The following is an 8,354-nucleotide window of genomic DNA, read 5'->3' as shown; positions in this document are numbered from 1 at the left end:
AGTTCCAGTAGTTTTCTTGTGGATTCTTTGGGGTTTTCTGTGTAGAAGATCATATCATCTGCAAATAGAGATACTTTCACTTCTTCCCTACCAATTTGGATGCTCTTTCTTTTTCTAGCCTAATTGCTCTGGCTAGGACCTCCAGCACAGTGTTGAATAAGAGTGGTGATAAAGGGCATCCTTGTCTGGTTCCCATTCTCAAGGAGAATGCTTTCAAAGTCTCTCCATATAAGATGATGTTGGATGTTGGCTTTGTATAAATGCCCTTAATTATATTGAGGAGTTTCCCTTCTATTCCTATTTTCTTGAGAGTTTTTATCATGAATGGGTTTGGACTTTGTTGAATGCCTTTTCTGCATTGATTGATAAGATCATGTGGTTCTTTTCTTTCCTTTTATTTATGTGATGGATTACATTGATTGTTTTTCTAATATTGAACCATCCCTGCATACCTGGTATAAATCCCACTTGATCATGGTCGATTGTTTTTTTGATATGTTGCTGAATTCTATTGGCTAGAATTTTGTTGAGGATTTTTGCATCAATGTTCAGGAGGGATATCGGTCTGTAATTTTCTTTTTTTGTGGTGTCTTTACCTGGTTTTGGTATCAGGGTTATGCAGGATTCATAGAATGAGTTTGGGAGTATTCTAACCTTTTCTATGCTCTGAAATACCTTTAGTAGTAGTTGTGTTAACTCTTCTCTGAAAGTTTGGTAGAATTGTCCAGTGAAGCCATCTGGGTCAGGGATTTTTTTGTTGGTAGTTTTTTAATTACCTTTTCAATCTGTTCTTTTGTTATGGGTTTATTTAGTTGTTCTACCTCTTTTTTTTGTTAGTTTAGTTTGGCAGTGAGTTTCTAGAAATTTGACCATTTTCTCTAGGTTTTCAAATTTGTTAGAGTACAATTTTTCATAGTATTCTGTTATGATTCTTTTAATTTCATTTGGGTCTGTTGTGATTTCACCCATCTCATATCTTATACGGATTATCTGCTTCCTCTCCTCTTTTTCTTTTGTTAGTTTGGCCAATGGTTTATCAATTTTGTTGATCTTTTCAAAGAAGCAGCTTTTGAACTTGTTAACTCTTGATGGTTTTTCTGTCCCCTATTTCATTTAATTCTGCTCTAATTCTTATTATTTCCTTCCTTCTGGTGCCTGAGGGCTTCTTTTGCTGCTCTCTTTCTACTTGTTTGAGTTGTAGGGTTAATGTTTTGATTATGGCCATTTCTTCTTTTTGGATGTCTGCATTTATTGCTATAAGCTGACGTATGAGCACTGCTTTTGCTGTGTCCCATCTGGTAGGATGTGTTTTCATTCTTGTTTGAGTCTATGAATTTCTTTATTCCATCCTTAATTTCTTCTATAACTGAGTAGTTTTTGAGCAAGGTGTTCAGTTTCCATGTATTTGATTTTCTTTCCTTGCTTTTTGTGTTGTTGATTTCTATACTTTTATGGCTTTATGGTCAGAAAAGATGCTTTGTAATATTTCTATGCTTTGGATTTTGTTAAGGCTTGCTTTATGGTCTAATATGTGGTCTATTCTGGAGAATGTTCCATGTGCGTTGGAAAAGAAAGTATACTTGGCTGCTGTTGGGTGCAGTGTTCAGTATATGTCTATGAGATCAAGTTGGTTGAGTGTAGAATTTAGCTCTTCCGTGTCTTTGTTGAGCTTCTTTATGGATGTTCTGTCCTTCACCGAAAGTGGTGTGTTGAAGTCTCCTACTATTGTGGAGCTATCTCGCTGTCTCTCTTTCTTTTCAGTGCTGTTGGAGTTTGCTTTATGTATTTTGGAGCCCTGTCGTTGGGTGCGTAAATATTTATTATTGCTATGTCCACCTGGTGTATGGACCCTTTAACCATTATATAGTGTCCTTCCTTATCCTTTGTGGTGGATTTTACTTTAAAGTCTATTTTGTCAGAGATTAATATTGCCACTCCTACTCTTTTTTGAGTGTTGTTTGCTTGATGTATTTTTTCCATCCTTTGAGTTTTAGCCTATTTGTGTCTTTAAGTCTATGGTGCATCTCTTGTAGGCAGCATATAGATGGATCATGCTTTTTTATCCAAACTGCCACTCCCTGTCTCTTTATTGGTGCATTTACTCCGTTTACGTTCAGCATAATTATTGATAGGTATGAGTTTAGTGCTGTCATTCTGATGTCTCTTTTTGTGTGTTGTTCACAGTTTCTTTGTTCCCCTTAATTTTCTGTGCTGAGTCGTTTTTCTTTATGTATTTTTTTCATCTTCTCATTGTTGTTGATTTTGTGTTTGCTGAGTCTTTATGTTCTACTTTTTTATTTTTATTTGTAGGATTGTTAGTTTCCTTTGTGGTTCCCTGAATATTTACCCCTATTTTTCTAAGTTTATACCAGTCTTTTATTTCTTTATATCGTCTTGACTTCCCCTCCATATGAAAAATTTATGTCTGCCTTTTTTAAGTCTCTCTTTTTTGTTTTAATGTTGTCCTTTTTTACATATTGATATCTCTGTTTCCCTATTTTCAATGTTTTAGCTTTGATGTATCTTCGACTTCCCTATCTGAGTCAATATCTGTTTGCTCTGTCCTGTGTTCTAGTCTTGCATTGTTATCTGATGTTATTGATTTTCTAACCAGAGGACTCTCTTTAGTATTTCTTGTAATTTTGGTTTGGTTTTTGCAAATTCCCTGAACCTCTGTTTATCTGGAAATGCCCTAATTTCGCCCTCATATTTGAGAGACAGTTTTGCTGGATATAAAATTCTTGGCTGGCAGTTGTTTTCTTTGAAGGTTTTGTATGTCATCCCATTGCCTTCTTGCCTGCATGGTTTCTGCTGAGTCGTCCGACCTCATTCTAATTGACTCTCCTTTGTAGATCACTTTTCTTTTATCCCTAGCCGCTCTTAAAATTCTCTTTATCTTTGGTTTTGGGAAGTTTAATTATAATATGTCTTGGTAACTTTCTTTTGGGATCTACCTTGTGTGGGGTTTGATGAGCGTCTTGGATAGATAGCTTCTCATCTTTCATGATGTCAGGGAAGTTTTCTGTCTATAAATCTTCAACAATTTTCTCTGTATTTTCTGTTATCCCCCCCTGTTCTGGTACTCCAGTCACTTGTAGGTTACTTCTCTTGATAGAGTCCCACATAGCTCTTAGAGTTTCTTCATTCTTTTTAATTCTTTTATCTGATTTTTCCTCAGATAAGTTGGCATCAAGTGCTTTGTCTTCAGTCTCACTAATCCTGACTTCTACTGCCTCAGTTCTGCTCCTGTGACTTTGTATTGAGTTGTCTAATTCTGAAATTTTATTGTTAATCTCCTGGATTTCTGATTGCTGTCTCTATCTCGATTCTTGCAGCCTATTAAATTTTTCATTATGTTCTTGAATAACCTTTTTAAGTTCCGTTACTAGTTTCTATGTTCTTTGGCTGTCTGTACGTTTTGACGAATTTTATTTCTAATTTCTAGAATAGTTCTGTATATTAATCTTTTGTATTCTGCCTCTGGTAATTCCAAGAAATTGTCTTCCTCCAGAGGATTTATTGATTCTTTACTTTGGGAGCTTGCTGAAGTCATAATGTACTGTCTCTTTATGTGATTTGATATTGACTGTTGTCTCTGAGCCATCAATAAATTATAATTTTATTTTATATTTGTTTAGTGTGTCCTAGCTTCTTGGTTTGTTTTGTTTTATATGCCCAAATAGGCTGCTCATGTGCATTAGTTTGATTATTGGCGCCTTTGAAGCTCTAACGTCCTGTCACCGGGTAGTTCTGTAACTAAGTATGTGCACACAGGAGTCCGTTAAATTTTCCTGTATGGATTCAGCTCAGGTGTCCAGGCAGTCGGTCACCAAGTGTATGGTGCAGGCTCTCACCTACAGTCCTAGAGAGGCATGGGTGATTGGTGCAGGCACAGGTATCTGGCTGCAGAAGGGGTCATCTGCTGAGCAAGGAAGGTGCAGACGGTTGCCCCTGAGTGTCTGAAAGAAAAGCATGTCCCTATTCCCTGGAGTGAGTAGGTAGGTGAGTTTTGCAGCTGGGCTATGAGCACCTTACTCTGTTGGCTGTAAAGACTTGGGGGCACCACTTATTCTTGGACCCCTGTAGCAGGTGACTAGGTGGCGAAGGTGGAGCCAGCAGTCTTCAAGCCCCTGATGCAGACCGGAAAGTTGCCTGCTTAAAGGGCAGGACCATGTCAAGCATCACAAATCTGCCACTTTACAGCTGAAATGGTTGAAGTTAGACTTCAGGTGTTTACCCTGTTTTACTGTGGCAGTGAGGGGTTCTGCTGTTGAGATGGGTCCACGCAAGTCTACACAGGGGTGGAAGGCACTCAAAGTCTGCGGACCCCTTATGCCTGTGTCTAGCAAAGGAGCTGTGCCAACCCTGAGTTCTTGGCTTAGGGGAGCCAGTAGCTCATCTTTTCCTGTTGTTAATTTTTCCCTCTCCAAGGCCAGGAGAATGGGTCAGGGTGCCTTAGGGGATCTACTTCTGGCCCAGGAGACTCTGAGACTTCGGAAGCCAGCTAGACCAGTGCAGAGTGGGGAGGGAGGAGGTAAAAGGGAGAGAGGTTTTCCCCAAATGGCGTTTTTTTTTTTTTTGAATCCCCGCAGAAGGCCACACACATGTACTTATCTTTAGCCACTTGGGAGCTGCTTATCACTGGTTTGGAGTGTCAAAGCAGAATCTCTGCTGCTGGATCTCTCTCGATGTGGAAGCTGCATCCCGAATGTGCGTGCAGAGCTGTATGACTGCTTCACTGTGCACCCTGAGCCAGTCAGGGCTTAAGAGCTGCAGATCCAGCCAAGTCTGGTCTGGCACTCCTTGCTTCTTCCGAACCGTCTCCCTCTCCCTGTGCCACTCAGTCCGATTCCTCAACTATACCTTGTTCAGGGCTCCTAGATATTCATATACAATCAAATCACTTGTTTTTCCAGGTCTTTGTTGTAAGAGGGATATAGGAAGCTGTCTGACTACTACGCCATCTTGGCCCCACCTCCGAGAGCACTTTCTTATGCTTAACCTTTGATATTTATGATCTTGATACTTTTTTGACTATTTTCTCATTATGAAATTCTGTTGTTGAGACTGAGAATAATGGAATCAGGTATTATAGAATTATATATGATTACTCTGTTTTTCACTCAAGGCATACCATTCAGAAATAGATCTGTGGATAACTTAAATAATTTTATGTCACATTAGGTGAAATTACAAAATTATTTATCTATTTCCAAATGTAATAATTTGTTTGAACTAGAATCCTCTATCATTTTTATTTTTTTAAATAATACTGTATTTTACGTGAAATTTTACACAACAAATTATGTTCCTATTTAACAATTTTTATACAAATTGTTCTGTGACATTGGTTACAATTTTTACAATGTGTCAGCATTTTCAATATTTCCATTCTGTTTTTCTGTTTCCATTGATGTAGCTTCTCTGCCCCTCTTGCCTTCTCATCTTTGCTTTTGGGTAAATGTTGACTTCTTGGTAGCGTATAGTTGACTGTTTAAGGGAGCACATTAGTCACAGGTGATATTATTTATTTTATAAGCCAATCTATTATTTGACTGAAAGTTGATCTCAAGAAATAGCTTCAGTTCCAATTTCAAAGATTATCTTAGGGTGATAGTCTCAGGGGTTCCTCTAGTCTCTATTGGTCCAGTAGGTCTGGCCTTTTTTAGGAATTTGAATTTTGTTCTACATTTTTCTCCCATTCCAGCCAGGACCTTCTATTGTGTCCCTGGTCAGAACGGTTGGTAGTGGTAGCCAGGCACCATCTAGTCCTCTGTCATTTTTAGATGTTATATTTATTTTTAAATTAAAGATGGATTCTCATATTTAAATATTTGTGGGTTCATTTTTAATTTGAGGACAGACACAAAAATAATTTCAAGTATCTGAAACTTGAAAATAATATTAAATTAAAATGTATAATTTCTATTTAATTAATATTTATTGGCCATATTCACATAACTCTTAGAAGAGTTTTATAAATAGGATACAATAGACTTTGGATTTTTCCCAGATAATTTTCTTAGGAAAATGCTGAACATTTCATACCTGAATAGAACATGGTAAATAAGGATTATGAAAGCTGCAAAATTGACTTAGAGCTTGTGTGGGCCACAGGGCTGACCACTTGGAATAATTTCAAATAAAGTTTGTCTTTTGTTTCCTTTCTTCTCTCTTTTCTTTTTGTACTGTTTAATGTCTCCTCCTCTCCTTTCTCTGTCCTCTGTTCTGTTTCTACTAATCAATGTTAAAGTGCTGATCGGAAAAAAAACATTTTAGTTGTTTGGGCTTAAATGTGCTTCTTCCTCTGCATATTTGGTTAGGTCTTGTTGAGGAGTGGATACCCAGTATCATTGCCCTCCTGATTCACACTATCCAATCCTGTCTCAGGGCCCCCAAGTCTCTAATCTCTCAGGAGCCTGAAGCCTGGGGAAGGGATGCATGTAGGTGTTCCCCATGATACATCTGCCTGAGTTCCACCAGGCCCACAAGACCTCCAGTCATGTGAGAAAGCAACTGTTCTCCTGAGCACCAACTGGGCTGCATCCTACTTAGGACTCTGCCTCTAAAGATTGTGTAAACTTGAGTTACTTGTATTTTCTGTGCTGAGTTTCTTCGTCAGTAAAAAACAGTTAATGACATTTGTCTACTTCTTGGGGTTGTTACGAGGATAAAATGAAATAGTAGGTAGTTATTTAGCATTCCTTCAAGATAAAAGAAGTTTAAAAATAGAAGGTATTATGACATGGGCATTTCTAGTAGCTACCCCTTTCTAATTCTACTTGTAATAACTTTCAGGTCTTAAAAATAAAACCACTTCATAAATGCACCGTGCATTTTCCAACAAACCAAGGATGCCTGCTTTCACCACTGCTGTTCAACACTGTGCTAGAAGTTCGAGGCAGAATAGTTAGGCAATAAAAAGAAATAAAAGATATCCAAATTGTAAAGTAATAATTAAGACTATCTCTATTCACAGATGAAATAATCCTATATATAGAAAATTCCAAAGAAGACACAAGAAAGCTACTAAGGCTAATAAACTAATTCAGCAAAGTTGCAGGTTACAAGATAAACACACAAAAATCAGCTGTGTTTTTATACACCAGCAATGAACAATCTGGCAAGGAAATTAAGAAAACAGTTCCATTTACAATAGCTTCTAAAAAAAAAAAAAGAAATACCTACGAATAAATTTAAACCAAAGAAGTGAAGGACTTATACACTGCAAGCTATAAACTACTGCTGGTAGAAACTAAAGAACATGTAAATAAATAGAAAAATATCCAGTGTTCATGGATCAAAAGATTTAATTTTGTTAAGATGTCAGTTCTACCAAAAGTGATCTGCAGATTCAGTGCAATCCCTACCAAAACTCTTTTTTTAAATTTTTTTTTATTGTGCTTTAGATGAAGGTTTACAGAACAAATAGTTTCTCATTAAACAGTCAGTACACATACCATTTTATGACATTGGTTAACAACCCCATGACATGTCAACACTCTCCCTTCTTGAACTTGGAGGACCTTTTTTTTGGTGAAAATATACATAGCCAATGTTACACCATTTCAAAAATCTCTACATGTACGATTTAGTGACATCAATTACATTCTTCCAGTTGTGCTGCTATTCTCACTATCCTTTTCCAAATTATTCGATCACCATTATCTTCAACTCACTGCCCCCTAGGCTTCCCATCAAACTTTCTGAGTTGCTGTTGTCAATTTGATCTCACATAGATAATTCTTTTTTTTTTGTACCTTAGATGAATGTTTGCAGAACAAATAGTTTCTCATTAAACAGTACACATATTGCCCTATGACAATGGTTAACAACCCTGTGACATGTCAACACTGTCCCTTCTCAACATTAGGTTCCCTATCACTAGCTTTCCTGTCCCCTTCTGCCTTCTAGTCCTTGTCCCTGGACTGCTGTGCCTCATTATTCCTGTTTTGTTTTATGAGGCTGTCCATTCCCTGGCTGAACGGTGAACATTGGGAGGGGCTTCACCACTGAGCTAAAAGGGTGTCTGGGGGCCATACTCTCGGGGTTTCTCCAGTCTTTCAGGCCAGTAAGTCTTGTTTTTTTATTGTGAGTTAGAATATTCTTCTACATCTTTTTCCAGCTCTGTCCAGGACCCTCTATTGTGATCCCGGTCAGAGCAGTGTGTGGTGGTAGCCGGTCACCATCTAGCTGTACTGGATTCAGTCTGGTGGAAGCCATGGTAGCTGTGGTCCATTATTCCTTTGGACTAATCTTTTCCTTGTAGCTTGTTCTCTTCATTCTCCCTTGCTGCCGAAGGGGTGAGACCAGTGGAGTATCTTAGATGGCTGCTCACAGGCTTTTAAGACCCC

Source organism: Trichechus manatus, unplaced genomic scaffold (assembly GCF_000243295.1).
Source record: "Trichechus manatus latirostris isolate Lorelei unplaced genomic scaffold, TriManLat1.0 scaffold00086, whole genome shotgun sequence".
Classification (NCBI taxonomy): domain Eukaryota; kingdom Metazoa; phylum Chordata; class Mammalia; order Sirenia; family Trichechidae; genus Trichechus; species Trichechus manatus.
This window is presented reverse-complemented; position numbering follows the sequence as displayed.